The sequence below is a fragment of the Ochotona princeps genome, chromosome 27, assembly GCF_030435755.1.
Source record: "Ochotona princeps isolate mOchPri1 chromosome 27, mOchPri1.hap1, whole genome shotgun sequence".
NCBI classification, from domain to species: Eukaryota; Metazoa; Chordata; class Mammalia; order Lagomorpha; family Ochotonidae; genus Ochotona; species Ochotona princeps.
In genome coordinates, this window is record NC_080858.1 from 9,495,178 (window position 1) to 9,522,639 (window position 27,462).

Below are 27,462 nucleotides of genomic sequence, written 5' to 3' on the forward strand. Positions count from 1 at the left end.
AGCATTTGTCTGATCTCAGTTTGGGCATTTCTAGTCCCTGCCTAGACTCAAACAGCAGGAAGTACGGAAAGGCAGAGGAAATAGAGAAAGGGAAAGATCTTCCAATTGCTGGTTCACTCACCAAATGGCTACAATGAGTCGTGCTGGACCAGGTTGGAGCAGTGCTGACCCCAACGTATGTCAAAGCCCATATATTCCTAGATGTGTGCAGTGTTACCTACCTTGTCATTCATAAGCTTTAGGCTGTTTTTTTTAACTGATAATATAATGCACTTATAGGAAAGATGAGGACCATAATCCTTTTTAAAAGATTTATTTATTTATCTGAATGTCAGAGTTGCATAGAAACAGGGACACAGAATATTTTTCCTCTGCTGGTTCACTCCACAGATGGCCAGATCAGGGCCAGGCTGCGCCCGGGAGGTTCATTGGGTTCAAGCACTTTGGCCGTTTGCCATTGCTTTCCTTATGTATATTAGCAGGGGTTGGATGGATGTGCAGCGTCTAGGACACAAACGGGGAGTGATATGGAATGTTGGCAGTGGTTTCACCTACTGTGCCACAGTGCTGGTCTCAATCCTTGACTTCCTGAATCGACGCAGTCTCCATTTCTAGTCTGAGGGTAAAAAGGAGGCCTCCTTCCTAACTAGAAAGTTAGCCTGTGAGAATTTGAAGGATCCAGTGGAACTGATGTTTTATAAATGAGACAAAATCATATTTTTAAATTTTAACTTAGATCGAAGTGGAGCCAAGTTGAATGGATACTTTCGTGTAAAGTTAGAATCGCTCTTGGATTACCTTCTCCATGTTTCAGGACAGAAAATTGTTTCAATTCTCAGTAACAGCTCAGACTTGAGCGCAAGTGAATTCTATATGGTAATGAGCATGTGATGAAACGTACCATGCTTTCTGTTTTGCTCAACTCAATACCTTAAGCTTCATTGTCTCTCACTTTTCCCTTGTAACTTTTGTTTCCTAGTTATTTGCTTCTTGCTGGTATTGAAGTCAATAAAACTGAGAGATTTGTTTTTAAATTTTCTGTCACTTTCATTTGCTATGAAAAAGTAAGTCAAATTTCAATGCCTCAGTTTATTCTTATTAATCTATACATGAGAATTACTTCTTGCTTGTAATAAACCTCAGCCTTGCAGTCCAGGAAAACAACAATCTAACTGTTGGTGAAACGCACGGTAAAGTGCAAAGCATTTCCTATCTTCCACTTCTTCCTGGTGAAATCAGAACTGCTTTCAAAATCACCAACAATGCTTTGTTTCAGGATTGGCAAGCGGAGCTTCTGTTGCATACATTAAGCTGTGTTATTCGACAGAAATGAAAAGTAAATCTTGTGTGCATCCAGTCGATTTTTGTCTCGCCTCCCAAAAAAGGCTGTTGGGTAAAGATGACCTTTTTAAAAGAAAAAAATCTCTAATAGCTGATGTTCCCTGACAGTGGGAGTTCTGGTGTTGGCTCTTAAAAGAAATAGGAATCCTATTGTCCTTTCTTCTAGCTTTAATGATGAAATTTTCTTTCAAGTTTGTGTTTGGTCTCAGGTTATAAAAGTTTAGCACCTCCTCAGCACTTGATGCTGGGTCGTTTCTTTGGCATGCTAACCGTACTCTGAGACAAAATAAATGGCTAATAATAATAATAATAATATAAAACACTCTACACTTCAGTACTGAGTGCTGAAACTGGTATGAGAACAAGGCTGTTAATAGCAACTGAATTGATTTTGAACTTCAGGAGATTGGCCTTCCCCTTGACTCTCGAAGCTTGGCTCTGACTTAGATTAAAGCTCTTTCCATTTTAATAGACAGAAGCTCTGCTGCAAAAGATGAGGGGGAAGATATATAAGTTATGGATTATGAAAACACAAATATGTATGTAAAAGCGATCAGGGGCTTTGAGAGAAGAATATAATTTATAAACCATCCCTAGATATTAAGTCTGTGTTATTCTTGAGGATTTTAGCAAGTGATTAGAGTTAGGTTGACCCAACTTATTAGCCATTGAAAGCAGATGAATTCCCGTGGTCTGATAAAACATTCATGATTCCAGATGACTATATTTCAAAAAGAAGAACAGATTGTTTAGTTTGCAGAATTTTGCCCACCAAGGACATAAATGTTCTGGGGTTCTGAAAACATATAACTGAAGACATTTATAAGACTTTGAGGAGATCAATTATAGCTTGTCTAAAATACATTAGTGCACCCAGCTTGGCATATTACATCCCCTTTAGGCTGTTTTTAGCCTTCGGCAATTCATGAAGTTAGCATTGTTAACAACTGACTTTTCATGAGTCCAGTATCTGTTAATGTATTCATTCATTTAGAAAACGGATATTCCATTCATTCAATTAAACAAATGCTTTAATTTAAATGCCTCATGAAATGCTAATGGTTAGAAATACAAATATAAACCAAATCTGGAATACCAAGTTTTCTTACTCATCTACTTTGGAGATACCCCCCCAAATATCCATAGTAATCTTAATTTTTCTTCCAACTATTCAGATCAGGAATTGCCCCTCAGGATGGCTTCTTTTTTCTTTCTTTTAAAAATTTGTTTATTTGAGAGACAGAGAGATACAGTTAAGTTGATTCATTCCTCAAATGTTCACAACAGCTGGGTCTGAGCCAGGCAGAAATTGGGAGCCTGGAACTTCGTTCAGTTCTCCCACTTAATTTGAAGGGATTCAAGTACTCAAACCATGATTTGCTACTTCCTTTGATGCCCTTAGCAGGCAGTTGATGTCCACGGTGGAACCAGGACTCGAACCTCATTAATTTTACTTGTGCTTCTCTTGCCCTTGGCCATTGCAACTGATTAGTGGATTCTTCTCCTTGGAGCCAGTTTTTAAGCTGTGTTGTCCGCAGTTCGACTTTATTGATCCAGTTCAGTGTTCAGATCTTCCTTTGCCTTGCTCATGCCACTCCCTCCAATAAAGTTCAATCCTGAGCTCCCATGATATGCTTCTGCAACATCTTATGCAACCATGGCTCCTGGGGCTTTGTTAAAAAAAAAAGGATGCATTTATTTGAAAGTCGAAGTAACAAATTCTGTAATTACTTTTGTAATCTGTTATAATGGGTTTTGTCTCTTTGGTTTTGCAAATTAATTATTTAATTAATTCTGAAGGCAAATGGAGGGTGTGAGAGAGAAGGAGACAGAGCCTGGTCTTTCATCTGCTGCTGGTTCGCTCTCCAAATGTCCTGAGCAGCCAATGTGGATGAGAGGCTAAAGTCCAGAGTTGGAAGCTCCATCCTGGTCACTCACATGGGTGGCAGGCTTCAAGCATTATGTCCATGTTCTTTTACCTTCTGAAGTACATTAGCAAGGCACTGGAACAGAAGCAAACAGTAGGATGTGATCTAGCATTTTGATTGGCATACTAGTTTTGCTAGTGGTGACTTAACACGCTGCTCTACAACTCTGGCCCCAGATCTTATAAAGCTGTCAATAGATCAAGTTTATAAAAAATTTTACTCTGTATTCACAGGCCTGGCATGGTGGCCTGGCGGGGTAACCTAGCGGCTAAAGTCCTTGCCTTGCATGTGCTGGGATCCCATATGGGCACTGCTTTGTGTCCCAGGAGCCCCGCTTCCCATCCAGCTCCCTACTGGTGGCCTGAGAAATGGAACAATCAACACTGAACTGATACTCATATGGGATGTTGGCACTAAATGTGGAGTATTAGCCTGCCATACCCCCAATATTAAATAATTCTACCTTAAAAGAGGTAGAAATTGGAGGAATTGGTGATTCCCACAACAATATGAGGAAACAGTGAAACAGGCAACACCACAACCTCTTTATGAATGGTCTCCTCAAAAGATTAGCAAAAAGATGTACTGTTTATCTTAAGATCACTTAAAAGGATAGAAACATTCTCACTATTACACAGCTATGACTTCTGAAAGCATTGCAGAGTGATCCTCACATAGTTCCTCTACCTGAGAATTTCCAGGGAATAAAACATTACTAGGATGGCTTCCCAAATTTAGTTCTTAAAATTTATTATTTTTCTTGGAAAGGCAAATATACAGAGGAGGAGAGACAGAGAGGAAGATCTTCTGTCCATTGATTCACTCCCCAAGTGGCTGCAACAACCGCAGCTGTACCAATCTGAAGCCAGGAGCCTGAAGTTCTTCTGGGTCTCCCATGCAGGTGCAGGGTTCCAAGGCTTTGGGCCGTCCTCAACTGCTTTCCCAGGCCACAAGCAGGGAGCTGGATGGGAAGCAGCGCTGCCGGGACACGAACCAGTGCTCATATGGGATCATGGTGTGTGCAAGGCGAGGACTTTAACTGTTAGGCTACCATGCCAGGCCCATAGCTTAATGTTTATGTCTGTAGGAATTAACTAATCAATACTATGCATATTGCATGTTTGATCATTGATTTTCTTCTCAAAGTTGTTGAATAAGAAGCTGTATATGCCTACATGAAGTTGTAAACAACTACACATGTTTAACGCTTCGACATTCTGCCAAACTGTAAAATGATTCCTTGGTCTATGTTTTAAAAGGCAATAAAAAGAGGAAAATTTCAATGAAGACTTGTTCCGTCACATCATACATTGTAAATTCTTCACGTATGTAGATATAAATCACAATTATTCTAGCTCTTTTGGGGCCCTTGCAGAACCTAATATCAACATACTCTCTTTACTAAACCACTTACATGTATATATACATTTTGTTAATAGACAAAGATTTACAAATGTTTTTATGCATACATTAACACATCCATATATATATAGGTTTTGCCACTTTTTTGTGGATGCATTAGAAGGGAGGAACTATAAACAGAATAAGCAATTAACAAAAAATAAGGGTGAAGATACATGTAGGAAAAAAATATGTTTGAAGAACTAACTGGGTGCATACTGAAAGAAAACAAGAAAGAGAAGGACTGTGTAGGTCGAAGTTGGGGGTGTGGTGCCAAGAGAACTGTAACAGTGGTGTCATACAGCACAAAATGCAGCTATCTCAGCAACTATGCATCTGACCTGGATTCTCCTAACCTTCTCACCTTCCAAATGAGGTACAGACAAAGGATTGAAGAAGGCCATGCATTTTTCTAAAACTGCATCTGGGATGAGCTTATTAAGATCATGAGAACTTCTTCTTTTGGCTAAGAATAAATTCACATTTCCTTTAAATACACACAACATACATTCCAAGTATGAAGTGAAATTGTTTTAGATTGTTGTTCTATGTGTACATGCTGGCAGAAAAATATTTCTGGGAGAGGGAGCTTAATGTACAGTGTCTAATGCTAGAGAATCAGATCTAAATTTTCTTTCAAATGATTTTTCTTATTAAGAAAAAAAGAAATGCTTTTACCAAAGTTGCCTACAGTGCAGAAAAGGGCACTTAGTTGGAAAATATTGATATTACTTGAATAATGGGCTTTTACACATTGAGTCCACCATTTATCTACATGATAGAACTTCATTTTGGGTATCTGAGTAGAGCGCATTTCTGAGGTAATGCAGTGGATCTATCGATAGTTACTTTGATGCATCCTGAGATTCTGGAATAGCTGTCGAAAATATGCCTTAGATGTAGCCATGAAGAAGTTAAGCATTGTACCAAGGGAACATTCAAATTAAGGAATGGCTTTCAGCTAAATACCATCTTCTGTATTCCTACAAATAATTCCTATTGTAGGGCAGCTTGCATCAGAAATAAATGAACTAATGAATGATCAACATCATGCTATTTAGCATTTCTTTAACCATAGAAGGAAAGAGAAAGGCTGAGTATATGTGTAGCAATCCACCAAGAATTAACCGCTAGATAAGCTTGAAGGCTGTCCTCTACCCCACACTATATTGTCTCTAAGAATTACAGGGATGTTGGCTGATGCATGAGATGTCCATATTTAAATCATTGTCTACATTCTAGGGCTGCTAGAGTTTTCTCAAATCTCAAACAGGAAGGCAAGTCCTTTTTGATAGCCCTTATAGATTTTTTTTAAAGATTTATTATTTATTTATCTATCTATCTATCTATTTATTTATTTATTTATTTATTTGAGAGTCAGAACTACAGAGAGAAGGAAAGGCAGAGAGAAAGGAATGTCCCCAGATTCCTAACGCTGGTCATGCCAACTGTATGCGAAGATGTGAAGCAATGGGAACTCTCATTCCCTGTTCACGGAAGTACAGAAAGGTAGAGGCACTTTGGAAGAGGTCTTTTCTTACAAAGCCAAGCACATTCTTCCCATACAATGAAACAATACTACTTGGCATTTATACAAAGGCGTTGAAAACTTGTGTCTACATAAAACTCCGCATGTGAATGTTTGTAGCTTCCAAGTTCGTAACTGCAGAGACCTGAAAGCAGTCGAGGTGGCCTTCACTTAGTGAATGGCTAAGTAAACTGTGCTACATTTATATAATGCAGTCTTTCCCAGCTACAAACAAACGAACTTTCAAGCCAGGAAAACAGAGAGGGGCTTTAAATGTGTGTTACTAAATGAGAGGAACCAATCTGAAAAAGCTACATGCTTCATACTTACAATATCTGACGTTCTGGAATGGGAAGAACTATGGAGACAATAAAAATAACCATGTTTGTGGGTAGGAGAAAGGATGAGTACGGAGAAAATAGGCAGTTTTAGGGTAGTAAAGCTTCTGTTTTATCTACAGAGCTGGAGAATGCATTCTACTGTAAAAACTCATAGGGCATGCAGAACCAAAGAGGGAACACCAATGTAAACTGCATACACTGGATGATGATGGTATGTCAGTGCAGGTTCATGGAATCTAAGAACTGCACCACGGTGGGCCTGGCACAGTGGTCAGGTAGCTAAATCCTTGCCTTGCAGTTGCCTGGATCCCTTGTGGGCTCTGGTCTCCTGGCTGCTGTACTTCTCATCCAGCTCCCTGCCTGTGGCCTGAGGAAGCAGTTGAGGATGGCCCAAAGCCTTGGGACCCTGCACCTGCGTGGGAGACCCAGAAGAAGCTCCTGGCTCCTGGGCTTGGATTAGCTCAGCTCTGACCATTGTAGCCAACTGGGGAGTGAACCAGTGGATAGAAGATCTTTCTGTCTTTATCTCCTCTCTGAACAAGCTGCCTTTCCAAGAAAAATAAGAAATCTTTTTAAAAAGTACCACTGCTATGGGGGGGTATTAATAATGCAGGAGATTGTGTGCATGTGGAGTCAAGAATTTGACTCTGTGCTTTCTGTTCAATTTTGCTGTGAACTGAACACTGCCCTTAAAAGCAAAGTCGTCTTATCCTTAGGAAAACAAAATGGAAATAAAAATTTTCTCTAGAAAATTAAAAAGCATAAAATTACTCATTGATATTACTCATAATGATGAAATATAATGGGTGCTTTCATACATCATGTATCAATGGGAACTTGTGATTGTCTTTGTTTTGTGGTGTTTCAACAAGCAATATGAAAAACTCTGAAAAAAAAAGTTTAATCGCTTCAAGCAGAGCATGAACTAATTTGCTGAAGGTCATGAAATTGTTCACTGCGGAACTGAGACTAGCGACAGCCCCACAGAGCAGTTTCCAGAATGCCATTCAGTTCCCAAATCCGTCAGAAAAAACATGAAGGATTTTTGGCAAATGGAAAGCTCCTTTCTCCACGAGCCAGTGTAAAGGTGGTAGAAATGTATAGTTCTGTCTGTTGTGACCGATAGAAACAAGAACATCATTGTCAGTAAACAGATTCTGGAGCGCAGAAGAGTAAATAATGTTCCTATGCAGTTATTCAATTCCCACAGAAGTTCATGCTTTAGGTTTCCACTGATGAAAATTAGGAGCTACGTAGCATAGCACAGTCCAATGTTGGTTGTCATGTTGAGGGAAAAGGTGGTATGATCCATCTGTGTTCTCATCTTTTGGTTATATTGTTTTCAGACTTTTTATTTTTTTGTTTCTAAAGGAGTGGTTTGATAGCTTGTCGTTTGAGCAAGCATATTAATCACCCCCCCAAGGTTTTCGTTGGGCACAGGGTGTAGGATAGCTAAGTCCTCTAACAAGAACCTGGACTAAGGATACCATCACAGCTATTCTTTGGCAGATCCTTTGGATTCCAAATACATGGGTAATAAAATTAATAGTCTGTTAAGAAGATTTTGAAGTTTAACAATATATTCTTGATTGAATGACAGAAAACCTTACTTGCACATAGGGCCCGTGTAAGAATGCATCCAGGACATGCTTTGACGATGTTCACCAGAGAACCTTTCATTCCTCTCTGGAGTACATGATACAGATTATGGAAGACTGAACAATGTTTAATATGTTTGAGGAAGTCGTCAAGACTTCATTCTAACTATAGGTTAATCTTAATAATACCCATGGAGGGATGCTAAGTATTTAGAGCTCCTGCTGTGCCACCTGACAATTGTAACCTATACGCCTAATCCAGAAATATATTAACTCTCTACAGGGAGGTTTTCATATTTATCTCCAAACTGTTTGGAGATCACCTGTCGACACATTGTCTTTGTTAGATAACACACATTACAGCTTTCTTGCTGACACTAAGTCCATCTCAGAAATACTTTTAGATAATATTCCTGGTGAATTCTCTCTCTTTGAAAATAAATATTCATGCTTTATATGAGTATTACGACAAGCACACAGTTAGTCTAAAATTCATTCATATGCAGTTGTCTAGTTTCAGTTTCCGTGACTTGGAGTTTGTGCATATTAAAAGGAAAATCCTAAGAGTAAACGATACTTCAACGGCACACTCTTCTGAGTAGCGTGTTGGGATCTTGTGTTGCCCTGCTGTGCCCTTCCTGAGACGGGAATCATTCCAATGCCCAGCGTACTCTGGCAGTGTTCACTATCTACTCGTTTGTTATTATTTAATATCAGCCATCTCAATTACCCGATAGACTGCCACATCATCACAGGGCTTGTGTCTGATTTTAGTACTACCTGTCACTGCAAGTGTCTCAAAGGATCTTGGAATATGTTCCCTCTCTACTCACCAAGAGAGTATCAAACCAATGTGTTCTATATTCTCGCCTCTTGCTTCTCACCTTCACAGCTGCTTGACTCCCTCTGATCTGCTCACTTTCTTTCCTACCAAGACCTTTATTCCCGCGTTAGCTTGCCCACCAGCATTTCCATTTTGTTAATGAGTTAGGCCTGACAGAGTAGGGCATTAAATTAATTCATATTAAGATCTAAACATCTGATTAAACTCCTTCTCCACAGGGATGCTTGCATTTTACAAGAAGTGTTTATTAATTGAAATTAATCTTTAATTACTAAAATGCTTGGGAAATGTGCTATGTGGAACAATAGCTTCTGTCAAACTACATCCCCTCAGTCTCCTAAACCAGCAAATTGGAAGAAAAATGTCTAGCAACTTTGTCATCAAACATGTGGCCGGTGGAGCCAACTGCAGTCTTCCTGAGAATGGGCAGCAGAAGCCAGCAAGAAAACTGTGCATGTTCTGCTCAAGTGCTCATGCTGGGTCCAGAGAAAGAATGAGAACCTTCCAAATTAGTGATTAAAATAAATCTAAAAGTTATTTATCATACGATAGTGAAGCTGACTAGGACATGAAGGTCAAAAGGAAAACATTAAGACTTCATTCAGTGACATTTTGGAAAGGTTAGACAGCCATTTTGATAAGGTTTTATCTTTGATAAAGTTTTACCATCTTTGATAATGTTTTACCTATAAAGTCAGTGTATTTTATGAATATTTGCAAAAATCATGAGAAGATTAGCAAATTATTTTGTTGAGTACTCAGGTTGCTTTGTAGTGTTATATGCTAACCTCTGCTGGAACATCTAGATTTACAGCACGATTCCTAAGGTTATATGAATTATTTCAAGGGAGGTTTTTTTTTTCCTCAATTAGCTTTATCATTTTCCCCACACTCCAGATTCTATTCTACAACTTCTTGTTAATTGCTCCTTTATTATTACCATCCACATCTAGTAATTGACAACTTACAAGTTCTTTCTTTGTGAGATCACTTAGACCCATCCATTTAGTCATCACCACCCTACTTCCTGCCATTCTCATTTAATAGAGACTGTTGTGGTGGACTCTACACTGTGGGTTTAGGTCATTCCACCTGAGAAGATAATGACTGACCATGAAATTGCTCAAAAATAAGCTCCAGAAGATCTCCTACCCTAACTCAGTGGAATGATGTCAAAGCCAGATTTGGTCTCAAATTACATTTATTAGCTTTTCCTCCACATTTGTTCTCTTGATCCTTGTGGAACCAAAGAGTCTGACCTCATTTCTTTTTTTAAAAGATTTATTTTACTTTTATTGTAAGTCAGATATACAGAAAGGAGGAGAGATAGAGAGGAAGATCTTCTGTCCAATGATTCACTCCCCAAGTGAGTGCAACAGCCAGAGCTGAGCTGATCCGAAGTCAGGAGCCAGGAACTTCCTCCAGGTCTCCCATGCGGGTGCAGGGTCCCAAGGTTTTGGGCCGTCCTTGACTGCTTTCTCAGACCACAAGCAGGGAGCGGGATGGGAAGTGGAGCTGCCGGGATTAGAACCGGCGCCCACATGGGATCCTAGCGTGTTCAAGGCAAGAACTTTAGCCGCTAGGCCACCGCGCTGTGCCCTGTCCTCATTTCTTCTTCTCCAATTTTCTCCTCCCCGAGAGTCCCCTTTGTTGTCTTCTGAGTGTTAAAATTTCATTTCTTTCTAAATTCGTGCTCCATTGTTAAAGCATTTGTGACACATACAATTCAATCGCAAAAAGTCTCTCCTTTATGTTCTTACTTCTCTCCATCTCTGCGAAATTAGAATTGAATTTGTTATTAGCAGCTACTTCAAGTGAGACTATAAATTCTTTGAGAGAAAGGTTTGTATTTAACTGGACTTTCTAATAATAATATTTTATTTAAAGTAGAGCTCTATATATTAGGTATGAATTAAATTCAATAAAATTTCTGATTTGACTTTTACTTGCATGTCACTTCTTTTGAGTTCCTTGCATTGTCTTGAGAAATAGTATTTTCATCATATAAATTTTAAAATAAATGTAGAATTGGACATTTTCCCTCTTTCCTGTCTTCCAGTGATGATATATATTCAAAGATGTTGATATATGTCAGGGCAAACTTTGATGGTGTCCTGGAAAGCTGAAGTTTTAGAGAGATGTTTCAAACACGTAATTGTCTTTCCCTACTGTCGGAGGTGCATTTGAGGTTCAGCAGGGCGTTTCTTTGATTTTTTTTTAACAAATAATATATTTTTGAAAGAGTGTAGTACAAAAATAATTCATTTTTCTTTCTGAACAACTCTCGTGTATAGCATTCTTATTTCTGATACGGTGTAATATTTATGCTTTTGCATTTAAGAAGTGTGTCCTAATTCATGTAATGTTTTCCTCTTACAATGGTAGATTTGCTTAAATGTCCAAAGAAAGTGCACCATGTGTTGGGCCTTTTTATGGCATAAGGAGAAAACTGCCATTTGTTATCTTCAAAAAATGAATGAAAGAGAGAGAAATGAAAGAAAGAAAGAAAAAAAGAAACAGAGAGAGAAGAAAGGAAGGAAGGAAGGAAAAGAAAAAGAAAGAAAGAAAAATAAAAGACAAAGTTGGAAAGAAAAAAACTTCTGTTTTAAAATACACGTAGATTCTGATTGCATGGACTCGGTTTCCTGCAGTGTAGAGGGATACAGATTCCTACATAAATAATGCAGGTTACTGGAAACTTGTAGCTGTTTATACTCCTTTGATACTGAACAAGGACAGTTCTGTCTTTAAAATGCTAGCCCACTTACTCTTAAAACATTCCAATCTCTTCTCAGAATTTCAACTGCTTTTGAATCTATAGATTGCTTGGAATTATTCACAGTAAGCGGCCTGTTTGTCCTGAAGTTTTGTTGAATTGAGAAGCCCCCCAGGGATGCCAGAGGAGAAGGGAAAGGAAACAAATCTGAAATCACCATTGTCCAGTCCCTTTACAGGTGGAAGTGAGTAAGGGAGCAGTGGGACCAGCAGCATGACCTTACTGCCAAGTTCTCCTGGTGAACTTACAGTTAACAATCTTTTCCATTATGCTTGTAGTCTTGTCTAGTACTGGGCCTAATGAACTCCTTTTTCTTTTTGCAGCCAAACTTGAAACAATAGCACTGACCAACTTCTAGAGGTGTCTTATTGATCTAAAATTCCGTAGATTAATGGTTAGATTTCAATATTCAAAAATATTTATGTTAGCAAATTTGTTTCAGGGGGAGTGGTGGTAACTACTTATCTGAGGGGAGCTATTAGAAGTTCATGAGGGAATAGGATATAAGAAATTTTGAAATCCATTTTGTGTATTTCACTTAATTTTTAAATGCCCTTTTTATGTGTATACACCCGGTGTTGGATCTGTATTCTTTTCATTAAATCATGAATTTTCACTCTGATTTGCTTTCACTATTTTGAAAGCAAACTGCCAGAGAGTTTAGAATAACGTTACTCTCCCTTCCTTCACAAAACACTACTGTGATCCTGAGGAAGGGATATAGGCTCGTCCTAAATGAGTACATTGACTTATGGCTAATGAGGGCAGGGTAAAATTTGTTCCTAAAACGGCAAGAATTTTTGCTATGCTCAGCCTCGGAGGCTGATATTTGTCTCACAGGGAAGTTACATTAACATCATGTTTTAGGAGCATCCCCTATCTTTTATTATACTTGACTCTGTATAAATATTTCTTAGGGAAAGGCAGAAAAAAATGTGACATATGGCTATGAAAGTTTAGGAATAGTTATTCTCCATTTGCTGTGGAGTAAGTGACAATTCACACTTATGATCCATATAGTCTGAGATTAATCTCATAGTATTTGTTGAGCACTTTCAAAATGTTCCCAAGTGATGATCAGAAAGCAGATAAATGTGATGCCTGCTTCGAGTGTTTCTGTTCAAAAGAGACAAGACATTTTGTGACCATGGCAGGTAGTTTCTTCTGTTATAATGGTGTCCTACAAAGATACAAGAAAGTTTAAAGATCTACAAGTTGAACCAAGCTTTTGTAGCATTTCAATGCCATCTTCATGATTGTTTTGTGATGGACTCTGTCTGCCCCAGCAGAATCCTCAGGAATTCACAACCCGGTGATGGAAAATCATTGCAGGATACCTATCACAGATTGTCTAGTTCTGACAGGGGTGAGCTTGAAAACAAATCGCAATGGGTTTTTTGTTTTGTTTTGTTTTCAGTTTACTTTAGAAAATAGCCACCATCTCACATTTCTCAAAGCCAGCATTTTTCTCAGTTTGATTTGGACACACAAGGAGTGGCTTTCCTGAGTGCCATCTTAAAGCTCCTCTAAGCAGGTGACGGACCTGTTCAGCGCCACCTTTTACGTGAATGCTGCTTCTCTCACTATACCGTCCATTGTGGTATGGTTTCCCAAGAGAAGCTGAGCCACAGGAGCACAGAAGGGGACAAGAATAAAGTTAAAAGTATGGGACATGAGCTACAGCTTCACAAGCTTCTTCTTTCAGAAAGCATGTTGCCAAGCTAAGTCTCTTGTGAAGTCATAACCCTGTGCTAGAACATTCTCTTTTGCCTAGCTACCCCGAGGGCAGAGGGAAGCACCGTCTCTTTTTCACTTTTAGCAAAACCTACACAAAAGTTTGGTTGTGTTAAGAGGTGCTCCCAGTTCCTTCTGTTAGCCCCCCCGCAGGACTGTGGATGCTTAACAAGATCCAGGGGACAAGACTGCCTGGGCACCTCAACAACTCAGGCAGCTAAAATCATGCCCAAATCAAGGCGTCTCTAAGAGTGTCTTCTCCTTGAGATAAAATGTTCTGTCTGAGTTGAAGAGGGACACATTTTTACGGTCTTTGACTTCCAGTCAACCTCATTAAAAAGAAGTACATCTTGTAAAATTTCCAACACTGAGTCTGATTTAGTGGAATTCGCTGACGTTACTTCTTAAAATTCTGTAACGAGCAGGATGTAGTCAGGGAGTAAGCACATAAGTGTAAAAACGAATTTCTGCAGGGTGAGTTTCCTCTCCCTCTGCATGATTTTTGAAGATTTCAAACTATGTAAGAGTTGTAATGTAGTACATTCACCAAAAGGGTAAAGGGTGACTTTTTATTGTATTTGCTTCATCTTCCTCAAATATTCCATCATGAACCTTCAAAAACAAGCACAATTGATAATGTTCAGTGAGTGTGGACAAACTATAAATTCATTTGGATAGTACCATTACATATACACATATATGTAAAATCTGTCTTCCAATTCCTTTAGTTGTCCTGCTGAATTCCTTTTTCTCCAGTTTATTGAAATGTAATTGGGGCCTGGCAGCGTGGCCTAGTGGCTAAGGTCCTCGCCTCGAACGCCCCTGGATCCCATATGGGCGCCGGTTCTAATCCTGGCAGTTCCACTTCCCATCCAGCTCCCTGCTTGTGGCCTGGGAAAGCAGTTGAGGACGGCCCAAGGCTTTGGGACCTTGTACCCATGTGGGAGACCTGGAAGAGGTTCCTGGTTCCCGGCTTCGGATCGGTGCAGCACTGGCCGTTGTGGTCACTTGGGGAGTGAATCCTTGGACGGAAGATCTTTCTCTCTGTCTCTCCTCCTCTCTGTATATTTGACTTTGTAATAAAAAAATAAATAAATCTTTTTTTAAAAAAGAAATATAATTGACAACAAAAACTGGTGTGTTTGAGATGGACAGCACAAATATGTATATGCCTATGTATGCGTGTCTGTATATATGGTGAAATGATCCTATCTATCACCTTACACTGTTACCATTTTTGTGATTTTAGTGAGACAGTTGAGATCTACTCTTAAACATTTTAGGTGCATGATGTGGTAGATTAGCTATAATCACTGTACTGATCATTGAATTGCCAGAACATATTGATCAACATTTCCCTCATCTCTTACCTCTGATTACTACCAAACTATCCACTGCTTCTAGGAGTTCAAGTTTTATTAGATTCCATATATAAGTGAAATCTTATGCTATTTGCCTCTCTGTGCCTGCCTTATTTCAGCTTGCATAATATCTTCCAGGACAGGATTTGCTGCTTTTATAAAATGGAACAAGGTTCTATTATACATCACACTTTCTTTACTCATTCACTAGTCAATGACTGGTTAGATAGATTGCTTATTTGGACTATTGTTAAAATGCTTCAGTGATCATCTAAGCACAGCTAACTTTCAGATCTTGAATTTGTGTACTAACAGTGGGATTGCTGGAGCCAGTGGTGGTTCGACTTTTAGGTACTTATCCATTATTCATGATAATCCATTGTATGGCATATAATTATTTATAATAGTCTGTTTGATCCTTTCTATTTCTGGCTTCAGTTTTAATGTTTCATCTTCCAGTTATTTTATTTCTTTGTTTTTTTCTTTAACTAAACGTTGTAATATTTTATCATTTCCAAAAATTATCTCTCAACTTCATTAATTTTCAAGATTATTTCCATTTCATTTATTTTGACTCTGATCTTTATTATTTCCTTTCATCCATTAACTTTGGGCTTAGCTTTTTTTTTTAGTTCCTTGACATATAAAGTTAACTGTTAAGTATAAGATTTTTTTTTTTCCTGATGGAGGAGTTTATCACTATACACAAGTCTCTCTTTCAGATAGTTTTTACTAAATCCCAATAGGTTTGGTATGTTTTTCCATTTTTGCTTGTTTTAAATAATTTGTAATTTGTAAATTTGTAATTTCTCCTTTGAATCATTGGCTGCTCCAGTGCATTAATCAATTTACAATATACCTTTAATTTTCTGACTGTTGTTGGTGCCGCCTTCACGTATTATAAAAAAAAAGTAATATTTAAAATGAGCAAAACATTGTTCCCCCTTTTTTAAGCTTTATTTATTTTTATTGGAAAGTCAGACATACAGAAAGGAGGAGAGTCAGAGAGGAAGATCTTCCATCCAATGATTCACTCCCCAAGTAGCCACGACGGCCAGAGCTGAGCTGATCCGAAGCCAGGAGCCAGGAACTTCTTCTGGGTCTCCTACACGGGTGCAGGGTCCCAAAGCCTTGGGCCGTCCTCAACTGCTTTCCCAGGCCACAAGCAGGGAGCTGGATGGGAAGCAGGGCTGCCGGGATTAGAACCGGCACCCTTATGGGATCCCGGCACGTTCAAGGCAAGGACTTTAGCCGCTAGGCTATCGTGCCAAGGCAAGCTTTGTTTCTTTTGAAAGTTTTGTTTGTATTTATTTTCATTTTATTTGAAATGTAGACACACACACATCTTGCATGTACTGGCTCACTCCCCCAAACGCCTGCACCCTGCTTATCTGGGCCACACTGAAGGTGAGAGCTCAGCACTCAGTCTGGATCTCCTACGTGGGTGGCAGAAATGCAGTGAACATTGCTGTCATCTGCTGCCTCCCAGGATGCACGGCAACAGAGTGACTGGAGACTAGAACCAGAAAATCCAGCATGTTCTGTGAATATCTGAAGCAGGGACTTAACATTGCTGTGCTTAACATCCACCCCTAAGTTCAGATTTGTTTGGAAAGGTTTTCTGGCCTATTGTATGATCTAATTCACAGAATATTTCTTTGTGTCCTTGAAAATAGGTATATTTTTCTTCTCTCTGGTGGAACATTTGCCATACCTCTGTTCAGATCATTTGATCCCCAGTGTTGTTCAGGCACACTGTTTGTTATTCATTTTCTGTCTGGATGATGTAGGCACTGCTGAGGTTGGGGATTGACATCCTCTGCTAATATTGTTTTATATCTCCTTTTCAGTCTGTTAATATTTACTTTGCATATCTGGGCTCTCTGATGTTGAGTCCATCTATAATTATAATAGTTCTATTCTCATGATGAACTATCTTTATTGTTTTATAATGCTTTTCTTTGTCTCTTCTGATGTATTGTTTTTCTCCTGTTCAGTTTCGGTCTTTCTATGTCCCAAAGTGAGTTTCTTATAGACAAGTAGAAGGGGTTTTTAGAATCTATATAGTCATTTTGTGTCTTTGGACATAACACAAATGTTGGCAGTAAGACTTTATCTATTGCCTTTCAAAAGAGTTTTCAGACTGCTTAGAATCCCTTTCTTTGTCTTGGCGTCTTCCTTAGTGACTTCATCTTTTTTGTTTTTTTGTAGTGGTACATTTTGATTCCTTTTCATCTTCTGTATACTGGCCACAGCATTTTTCTTTGTGATTACCATAGAGTCACATAAAACAGCTACAATCATGTTTTCTAAGCATAGAACTTCAACCACATACAAAATAAATTCTGTTTTTTCACATCTCCCCTCATGTTTTGTTATTGAGATTGGAATTCACATTTTTTTACATTATGTATCCATTAGCAAATTATTGTAGCTCCAGTTATTTTTATTGCTTCTAGTGGCTTTTGAAAAGATTTCTTTGTTTTACTTGAAAGAGTTGCAGAGAGAGAGAGAGACAGACAGAGAAAGAGCTTCCATCTACTGGTTCACTCCCAAAATGGCTGTAATGGCCTGAGCTGGGCTGGTTCAAAGCCAGAAGCCTGGAGTCTCTTCCAGGTCTCCCACATGGGTGCAGAGTCCCAGAGACTTGAGCCATCCTCTGCTGCTTTCCTAGGCCATAAAGCAGGGTGCTGGATGGGAAGTTCAACTGGCCAATCTTCTACCTCCAAGCATGGGCATCCCATATGGGCACTGGTTTATGTCCCAGCTGCTTCACTTCTGAGCCAACTCCCAGCTTATGGCCTGCAAAAGTAGTGGAAGATGTGTCAAGTCCTTGGGACCCTGCGCCAATGTGGGAGACCTAGAAGATGCTCCTGGTTTTGGACTAACTCTATTCCATGTGTTGTAGCCATTTGGAGAGTGAACCAGATGATGGATTCTCTCTCTCTCCCCGTCTTTTTGCAACTCTACCTTCCAAATAAATAAAATATATAAATAAATGTTTTAAAAATAAATCACAAACATATTATATATGCCCTAGCTGCTTACAACTGTTTTCTTGAAGAGAATTGAAAGAATGTGACCATACCAAATTTTTATACATGAATGTGTATGATATCATTTTTTTATGATTTATTATTTTTAATTCATTAATTACATTGTATTATGGATATCATTTTTTATAATGGTCAGAAACTGAAAACTATCAGGTGGATCAATGGATAAATACAAAAAGAACCAACTAAAGATACATGAGATGTGGGTGATGGGGCCAGTGTTGGGCCACAATAAGTTAAGCTACTACATGTATGTGGGCATTCCGTATGAGTGCCAGTTAAGAGTCGTGGCTGCTACACTTCCAATGTAGGTCCCTGCTGATGAGTCTGGGAGAATTCATGGAGAATGGCTCAAATGCTGGGCTCCTGCCACCCATGTGGAAAACCCTGATGAGTTCCTGTCTCTTGACTTTAGGATGGCCAAGTCCTGGCTGCTGAGACCCTTTGGAGAATGAACCAGCAAATAAAAGATTCTCTTCCCCAACCCTGTACCCCTTGTAACTCTGCACTTCAAATAAATGAATCTTTTCTTGTCAATGTTGGTAGGAAAGCCCCATGTATAAAGCTACATACTGTAAGACAGCATTGCTTAAAAATTTCAAGAAAAGGTGGAATTCCAGTAGAGAAAACAGAATAGTGGCTGTACTAGGCCAGGATATAGAGAAAGAGGATCAACTACAAATTACAGTAATGAAGACATTCTGTGTCTCTTATGGTGGTGGCTACCAAACAATCTAAATTGGCCAGAACCTAATCAAAGTATTATATGATTAGGCTTTATTTACTTATTTATTTATTTGAAAAAGAGAGCCACAAGGAGAAAGAACAGGGGAGACGCACAGGATAGCTGTCTTCTGTCTGCTTGTTCACTCCCCAGATGGCTGCAGACCCAGAACTGAGCCATACCAAAGCCAGGAGCCAGGACTTCTGGAACTCCTGTGTGATTGTCAAGGTCCCAGCACTTAGACTATCTTTCTCCACTTTTTCCCAAGTCACTTGCAGGCAGGCAGATCAGAAATGGAGCACCTAGGACATGATCAGGCACCAAGTGGGATGCTAGCATTGCAGGTGGCAGCTTTAACCACTTTACCCAAATGCCAGCCTCCTAAAATATAGTCTTAGAGTTCACTAATCTTACTACATGAAAATTATACTGAAATGAATTGTTAAAAAAGTTTCTGTAATTTTCTGAATTTGAAAACAAAACCTATAAGGAAAGACTCTAATTTGGAAATTGTCATGGTCTGAGGGAGCAAAAATAATCTCTGGCTCACTGAGCTGAATGGGTCATTTTCGACAGACCCCATCACATTTCCGGCATTCAGTTTCCCCAGACAGGAAACAAGAAAACTGAGCAAAATAACTTTCCTGGACAGTTCTAAAATTGACAAAAGTTTTGGGTGTTCTCATGTCATATAAGAGGTAGATACTCTTCAGAAATATTTAATCAAAGATTGTGGTTTCATTTTTATTAGGCTGAAAAATGAAGAGAACGGAGAAACGAAGCTGATTTATGTAGTTTGACAATATTTCAAAACAAAGGGAAAGTTGAACAAGCAAATAAAGGAAAGGAATAGCTCCCTAAATAATGTTTTCATATTTAAAAATTCCTCTGATGTACCTCTACTTGCACCGAATGTTGTAAGGGTTCTGAGAACTGGGTTAGTCTATCAAAAGCACATGAGGTTATTAAATGGTAGACTTGAAAATGCCCTTTTGGTGCTTGTCATCAGAGAAAAAAGAAACAATAGATGAAGTGTTAAAATGGTGGAAATGTTACAGCAAAACCTTGGAGTTTAAGTGCCACAATACTGAAATAACTTCAAGGGATTGGCTTACACTCAAACAGGAAATTGACCAAATCAACATTTGGCTTGAGATAATGAAGTGATAAAAGGAGGGGTGGGGGTAGCACAACTGTGAATGAGAAGGAGGCTATGGAGGTTCTGTGTTATGCTACAAGGCTGTTTCTGAGTAGCGTTTTTAATTAAACCTTTCCATCCAGTGTTCATGAAGCCTAACAATACTGAATTAGTGCCGTTGAGAACATGCTTTATATATATATGTGTGTGTGTGTGTATGCATATTATATATATGTGTGTATATATATAAAATAGCAAATTAGGCCAGCAAAAGCACCTACATCTTTTCCAGTCTACCACTTTTTCTTTATTGATGGGCCTATTTTGGGCAGTAACAAGGCAATTAAGAAAACAAATCTATTGTGAAAGCGGCTGGAAAAGGAACCAAGTTGCACACAATAGCTAAAACTGAGCACTGCGGTCCCCCAATCCCTGTATGCCCCGATTTCTTTGAATGGGATTGAATCTCAGCTCCAGAACCAACTCATTAGGATTTAACTTTCAAAAGGCAAAACCTGGTAGTAGGATCCAGGACTAAACCAACTGAAGTCGCTAGCAAATGAAGTAATCCAGCCAGGGTTGAGAAATCAGAGGAGGAGATAAGCCCTCCAGCCTCAGAGAGAGCACAGTTTTTAAGCAAGCACAAGCGGCCTCAGATTGAACTGGTAAGACCATGACGTTGAATCAGTGCACCTGAAAACAGTTCTCTCTCCTTCCCCACCCCTCCGTTTCTCTTTGCGCAATTCCTGACTTTCTTCTCAAAACATGAAACTCAGTTAACTCCAATCAGAGGTGCCATAAGACTCATAATAATACGGTGCAGTTTAGTTTATATGTGGGAGAGTTTTCATAATGATCACCAGTAATAATGGTTAACATTTTAAAAGTCTGCTGAGGTTTGGATATGATAGGAAATGATGGGCTGCAGTTTAATAACCATCTTGAGTTATCTGCAGTGTTTAGAGGTGGGACCTTTGTAAAATGATTATGATTAGATAAATCACTAGCATGGGACCCAGGATTGAACCCTGATAGCTTTATAAGAAAAGGACCAAAGATCAGACTGAATAGACAAGCATACTCCCTGTTTTCAGGTGGTGCTCTGAGCTGTCAACAGGAAGGCCACATGTAGATGAGACATGTTGCCCTGTAATGGAATCCTGTGCTTTTACTCTCATCTGGGCGTTTGCTTCTCAAATAACTCAGATTAGCTAAAGCATTATGTATATAATATACATATAATATATAATATGTGTCATAACAATGTGTGGTATATAATATGTGTAATATATAATGTGTGTCATAATAATATATAGTAATCTATTACTACTTTAGCATGTATAAATCAGTTTTTCACACATTTGGTTACTTGACCTTATACAATTTCTATAAGGTAAGCCACGTAGGTAAAATTGTACCCATTTACAACTTGAGCAATTGAAACTCAGAGAGTTCATATGCAACGTTGATAGTAGGAAACCTTTAAGATGATGGTGACTGTAAAAGATCACCAAAGAAATTCACGTGACAAGAGACCAAAGCCTGCTGACAATCATGATAGTGATTTTGGAAATAGATCCTTCATCCCCAACCAAGCCCACAGATGAGACCAAAGCCCTAGTTGGTAACTTGACTGTAACTTCATGAGACCTTGAGTCAGAGAGACTTAGCACATCTGGTCTCCTGACTCGGGAGTACTTTTTGAAATAGCAATGGAAAACTGACATACTGTGCAATGTCCAGAACAGGCAACAGATTATTACCACTGAAGTGAACACTTAAGCTTTGTCTAGCTGCATTGTATTCTCATCTCTATCCCAATTTGCAATATTTCTCCTTTTTCTGTTACAAAAACATTTGAATTGTTAGTTTCTTTTTTTTTTCTATTGATTATGGTCTATTAACATTTTTGCCTTGGTAACAAATGTCCCCTAAATCTCAGCAGCTTTCCACATCAAACTCGGCTGTTTCATTTACAAATCTGCCAGTTGACTACAATTCTTTTGACTTTTGCTTGGATCTACTCTGTACGTGTCTTCAGCTGCTGGACAAAGGGCAACAGGCTAGGAGATTGGACCTGAGCCGGAGCTACTGTCGTTGTGGCAGACTCTGGAATGCAAAAGCCCAAATGGAAGCCGCTCAGATACACAGTTTCTGCTGTGAAGTAGTGCCCACATCAAGTCTGGTCACATTCCTGTTGCCCCGTTCTTTTGGGCAGCCCATCAGTGCAACAAGGTAGCGCTCTGTGTTGCACTTTGAGAGCCAGGCGAAGTTACTGAATACAGGGAATGGATTTTTGTTACCATGGATTTATAATGCATGAGAGCTATAGTTCTGGGAGAATAATATTACCAACCATGTAAGATGATGTGTAGCTATGAATGTAAAACATACCAATGATTGAAGAATTAGTGCTGAGACGTTTTTAAAAGTAAAGTGTTAGGTGAAATGTTAGTCCCTTTGGGGTATCTTATGAAAATACCAACCTTTGCTGAAATTGAACAGATGAGTAGGGAATATGGGACTGTCCTTTAGAAAAGGGGTTAGTGAGCAGTCACATAAAAAATGGTGACCCTGGCTTATGGCTTTTTGATGATTACTTTTAGAGGTTGAAAATTGGATTCTTTAATTATGATACCTATGTTAAAACTACTTTTTCTATTCTGTTTTTAAAATGAGCTTTAAGACCTGTTGGAAAACACAGTGATTTCTCAGTCCTATAATGTGCAAAACATTAACTCACCCTAACAACCCTGAACCGACTGGCCAATATAATATTTTCAGAATTTCTAAAGCATGTGAGCATTATACCTTGAAGGAAAAAGTAGCGTGTGTGTGTGTGTGTGTGTGTGTGTGTGTGTGTGTGTGTGTGTTTAAGATTTGCATCTTTTTTTTCCATAACTGAACGTTACAGTAATGATTTTCCACTCCTGGTCTATCTTGATGCTTTAAATAGAGCCTAGGTTAAAAATATCGGTGACAATAAAATTAGAAATAGGCACCAAACAAATTAGGAAGTAGCTACAGATAATTAATTCTAAAGACTAGTAAAAATTCAGTCCTCCAAGCATTTTGTTTTAGAAATATCAATATTTTCTCCTTTTCTCAAAAGCGTTTTCATAGTTGATTTTGAAACGAACTCCAATGGCTTGCTTCATCACACATTAAGAAAAAAAATCACAGGACTGAGATGTGTTGCTCTCTGGCAGCTCTGTTTATGTGCCAGCAGTTTGCCAAGCCCCTGCCCTGTTCCTTCAGAAAGTGTCCTGCTTTGCCCAGGAGCCACGGAGAACAGTGCAGTGCACCTAGACTCCATTGCCAAGTCCCTCTGCTGCAAAAGGCAGCACCGAAAGAGGTGTGTTGAGGGAGAACTTTCTCAAGCCCTTCCTTGGCCTTCGGCTACTTGAAGCCCTGAGACCAACGTCTTCAGGCTGACACAACCTTAATTTCCAATGTTGGGCTGTTTTTCTTTCTGGTGAAAGAACAGAGAGCTTCAGTCCTAGGAGCTAGTTCTACCTTCCAGTTCTCTTAGTGCCGGCTAATCTGGGTGGAAAAAGCCAAGTGTAGTTTCTTGGTTATGTTTATGTTCATGAAAGTATAGTATGGTTTTTAAATCTTTATAGGAGTAGCTAAAACAATGCAAGGAAAATATTATTCTTTGAAATTTTGTTAGTGTGGATTGGTCACAGCTATCTATTCTTTTTCTTTTTCCTGCCCCAAGTTGTTGGATCTCTAACTTACATTTTTAATTCCTCACATCTATTTTTAACTCTCTTATCAGTGAACCAGTCATAAAACTGAAAAACATTTTTACTATTTCTTTATTAGCATTTATTTGATACATTTACTTTCATAGTTAGTTGTATATTTTAGATTTTATTATATATTTTCATAGATGCATTAAAGTGTTCTTGGCAAATCACAGTAACTTCAGTTGCTTGTCATAGGATGAATTATAAGGCTGCAGATCTAAAAAATGGGCATAAATTAAATAAGTATTTTTAAAAGGTGCAGAAAGTATGTTAAGAACTGATATTTTAATATTTATGGATGTAATTTCATTCATGTTTTGTTATACATTGAAAATACTTGTAAAAAATACTTTACCTGTTTGGTCTAGCAGTTAAAAGGTTGGTTAACATACTCGCATCTAAGGCAGGTGGAGATGCCACTGAGGACACCTGCATTCCATATTAGAATGTCTGGTTCAGGCGCCAATGACTATTTCCAATACTGCGTCTTCACAGATGTGACCTGAGAGACCACGCATTTGAGTGTTTGGGTCCCTGTTACCCACATGGGAGATGCAGGTGAAGTTTTAGGCTTCTGGCCTTGGTCAAGCCCAATCATGGCTATTTTAAAGATTTATGGAATTAGTAAATGGGAAATATCTCTGTCTCTGCATTTCAAATAAATACAAAGAACTAATAATTCTAAATGGCATTGTGTTGCATTGGTATGTCTGGATTTGATATCTAGCTCTGCTCCGGATTATATCTTCCTTTTAAAAATTATTATTACGTATGATTCAGTTCCATAGGCTCTGGGATTTACTCCCTTCTCAAATCCCCTCCCCCACTACTGAGTTCTCCTATATTATTGTAATAGTATAGTTTTTCATAAACAGTCATAAGTCCATCATTGCAGGCATGGACAATGGCAGAATCCAACATCATATTGTCATGATATAATTAAGAGTATCATTGGGAATCCGTCTTTGATCTGGAAGTAGAGATGCATACTGCATTGTATCCTCATATCTGGATATGACAGTCTCCATTACACAGTTACTATACATCCCCTTAAATGAAAAACCACAACACAAAATCAACAACAGGAAGAAAGATAGATATTTACATGCCATGAATTTAAATAACATGCTACTGTATGACTAATGTGTCACTGAAGAAATGAAAATCAAGAACTTTCTTAAAGAAAATGATACTACTGTATCACGTATGAGTCAGTGAAGAATTTAGTATGAGAAAAAACTGTTTTGAAGAAATGAAAATAAAAATAAAAACACAAAAATCCATGAGATATAGTTTCCACTGATCTTTGTTGGTGAGATGTGTCTCCTGTAGGCAACAGATAGATTTTGTTTTTTGATCCAGTTTACTAATCTATGACATTTGATTGGTGAGTTTAAATTGTTTACATTCAAGGTGAATATGAATCGATGGTACTTTGGTCCTGTCATTTTAGCAATGGGTTGATCACTGCTTGATTTAGTCTTCTGTTGTTATTTAACTAGGATGTTCTTCACATTCCCCTCTGGTTTTGGTGGGTGCTATTCTTTTTCTCTGTCAAGAGAACATCTTTAAGTATCATTTGTAGTGCGGGTCTGGAAGAGGCATATTCTTTGAGCTTTTCTTTAATGTGGAATAATTCTATTTCATTTTCAAAGACAAAGGAAAGCATTGCTGAGTACATTATTTGGGGCCAATAATATTTTTCCTTTTAGAATCCGGAATATGTCCATTCTCTATGGCCTTTGGGGTTTCCTGGAGTCTGATTTCCTCTATATGTCAGTTGATTTTTTCATGTGCACATTTTAGGATCTTTTCCTTATGTTCCACTGAAGAGAGCTTGATTATCATGTGTCTTGGTGAAAACTGTTTGGGTCAATACCCTCCTGTATTCTGTTTTCCAGTTGTTTCTCCGGGTTAGGGAAGTTTTCCTGTATCATTTTATTAAAGACATTTTTTAAACCCAGCTTCTCTTTCTGTGCTTTCTGGAACTTCCATAACTCCTATATTTGGCTTTTAATAGTGTCCCTTAATTCTTGAATGCTTTTCTTAGTTTGATTTAGTTTCTCTTCCATCTTTTTGATTGTTTCCCCATCGTGACAAGAAATATCTTCTAATTCTGAGATTCTTTCTTCTGCCCCATTCATTCTATTGTTGAGGCTTTGTACTTTTAATTTGCTCCATTGTGTCCTTCATTTCTAGTAATTTTCCTTGATTTTGTTTCAGTGTTTCAGGTCTGGATTTTTGTGTTAGGCTTCTTCCACAGCCTATGTAGCCCTGGCTCCTGGCTCACCATCCTCTACCTCCTGTAATACTGTGCTGTGGCTGCACTGTTGTCTGTTCAATCTTTTTCCCACTCGGGATTAGGGAGACACCAGGTGCCTTCAACAACTGGGTTTTTGGTAGTGCTTATCTTGCCGGAACCTGCTGGCTTTTAAGACTGAGGGCCACGCAGACTTATTTTGACCCATAGGTTGTCAAAGTTGTCCCTGTGAGACCAGTGCAATGCACTGAGCTGCAAGTGAGTTCACTCCCAGTTCAGCGTACACACAGCTCACTGTTGTCCCTACAGTTTCTCAGCCTTTACTACACTATACAAAATGTGCCACTGAGGGAGTTCTGGATCTGCTGGCCATTAATTCGGGGGCCTACCTGGACCAATTGTGGGTGGAACCTGTAGGAGGCTTTTTAGGTGCAATGTGCTGAGCCAGAAATGAGTTCACTCCAAGTTTAGCAAATGTTCAGTCCCATCCCATAGCCTTTGCCTCCCTATACAGAATGACGCCCAATGTGGTTCTGGTGGGGCCCTGTTGGGGGTTTGGGCTATGAAATCCATCCTGTTCCTGCACTGCCTGTTTCTATACTGTTCTGTATCTGCTCCTGGTCAAATCAATCAGCAGGACAGACCGTTCTTTGCCTGGGCTTACCACCCGAGCTCCTGGTGATCTCCCCTTCCCACCTGGCCACTGATGGAGCTCAGATCACCATTCGCTGACTGCCACTGGGGCATCTGGTCACTGCAACACCACACTGTTGTCTCCTCTGCTTTCCTGTGTCCATCAGTCTCCAGGTGCCCCTTGGCCATCAGTCTGACCTCTCCTATTTTCTGGAATGTGACCTCTCTTCTTCAGCCTGGCAAATGTAGACATGTCCTTACACTATTCTGCCATCTTGAGTCTCTGATTCTAACTTCCTGCTAATGTATATCCTTGGTGGCAACAGTGAAAGCTCAAGTGATTGATTCCTGCCACTCATAGGCACAGATCTGGGTTCAGTTTCTGACTTCTGCCTTAAGCCCTGCCTTTGGGCTGCTGCAAGCATTTGGGGAGTAAAACGGTAGGTGGAACCTCTCCAATACATACTTTAAAAATTAAAAAAAGAACCCTTTTAATTTTATTAAAATCATTTTAAATGTGAATAAATGTGTATATAATGTGTATAAATGTGTATATCATCTAAATGTATTGTTCTTTCCCGAATCAAACCTTGGAGACTGGTGTATTGGCATTTTAAGTTCTTTGACTTATAAGTTCATGTTTATGGTTTTGTACTCAATGGTGATTTTGAAAGAGAAAAATCTGAACATAAACTCATATGTGTTATACTCTTACATACTTCTAAATACATGGACTCACTGTTTTGCCCAAGGATATGAGTAACAAAGGGAGATCATCCTGCAGAATCCATTAAAATTTGGCATGAATAACAGTGACATTTTATTCAAATTACTTGGTGACTGAGAACATCCCCTCTCAGTGCTTCCTATTCTTAACCACACGCACAGGCAAGCAGATGTGCTACTCTGAGAAAGGCCAGTATTGGAAAGGGTTGAAAACAGGGTCATTCACCCAAGATTTCTGTCAACATAAAATTAGAGGGACTCAGGGGCTTGGAATAGTTCTCCAGAAGGACTATTTCCATGTATTCCTCATGCCTCTAGCCA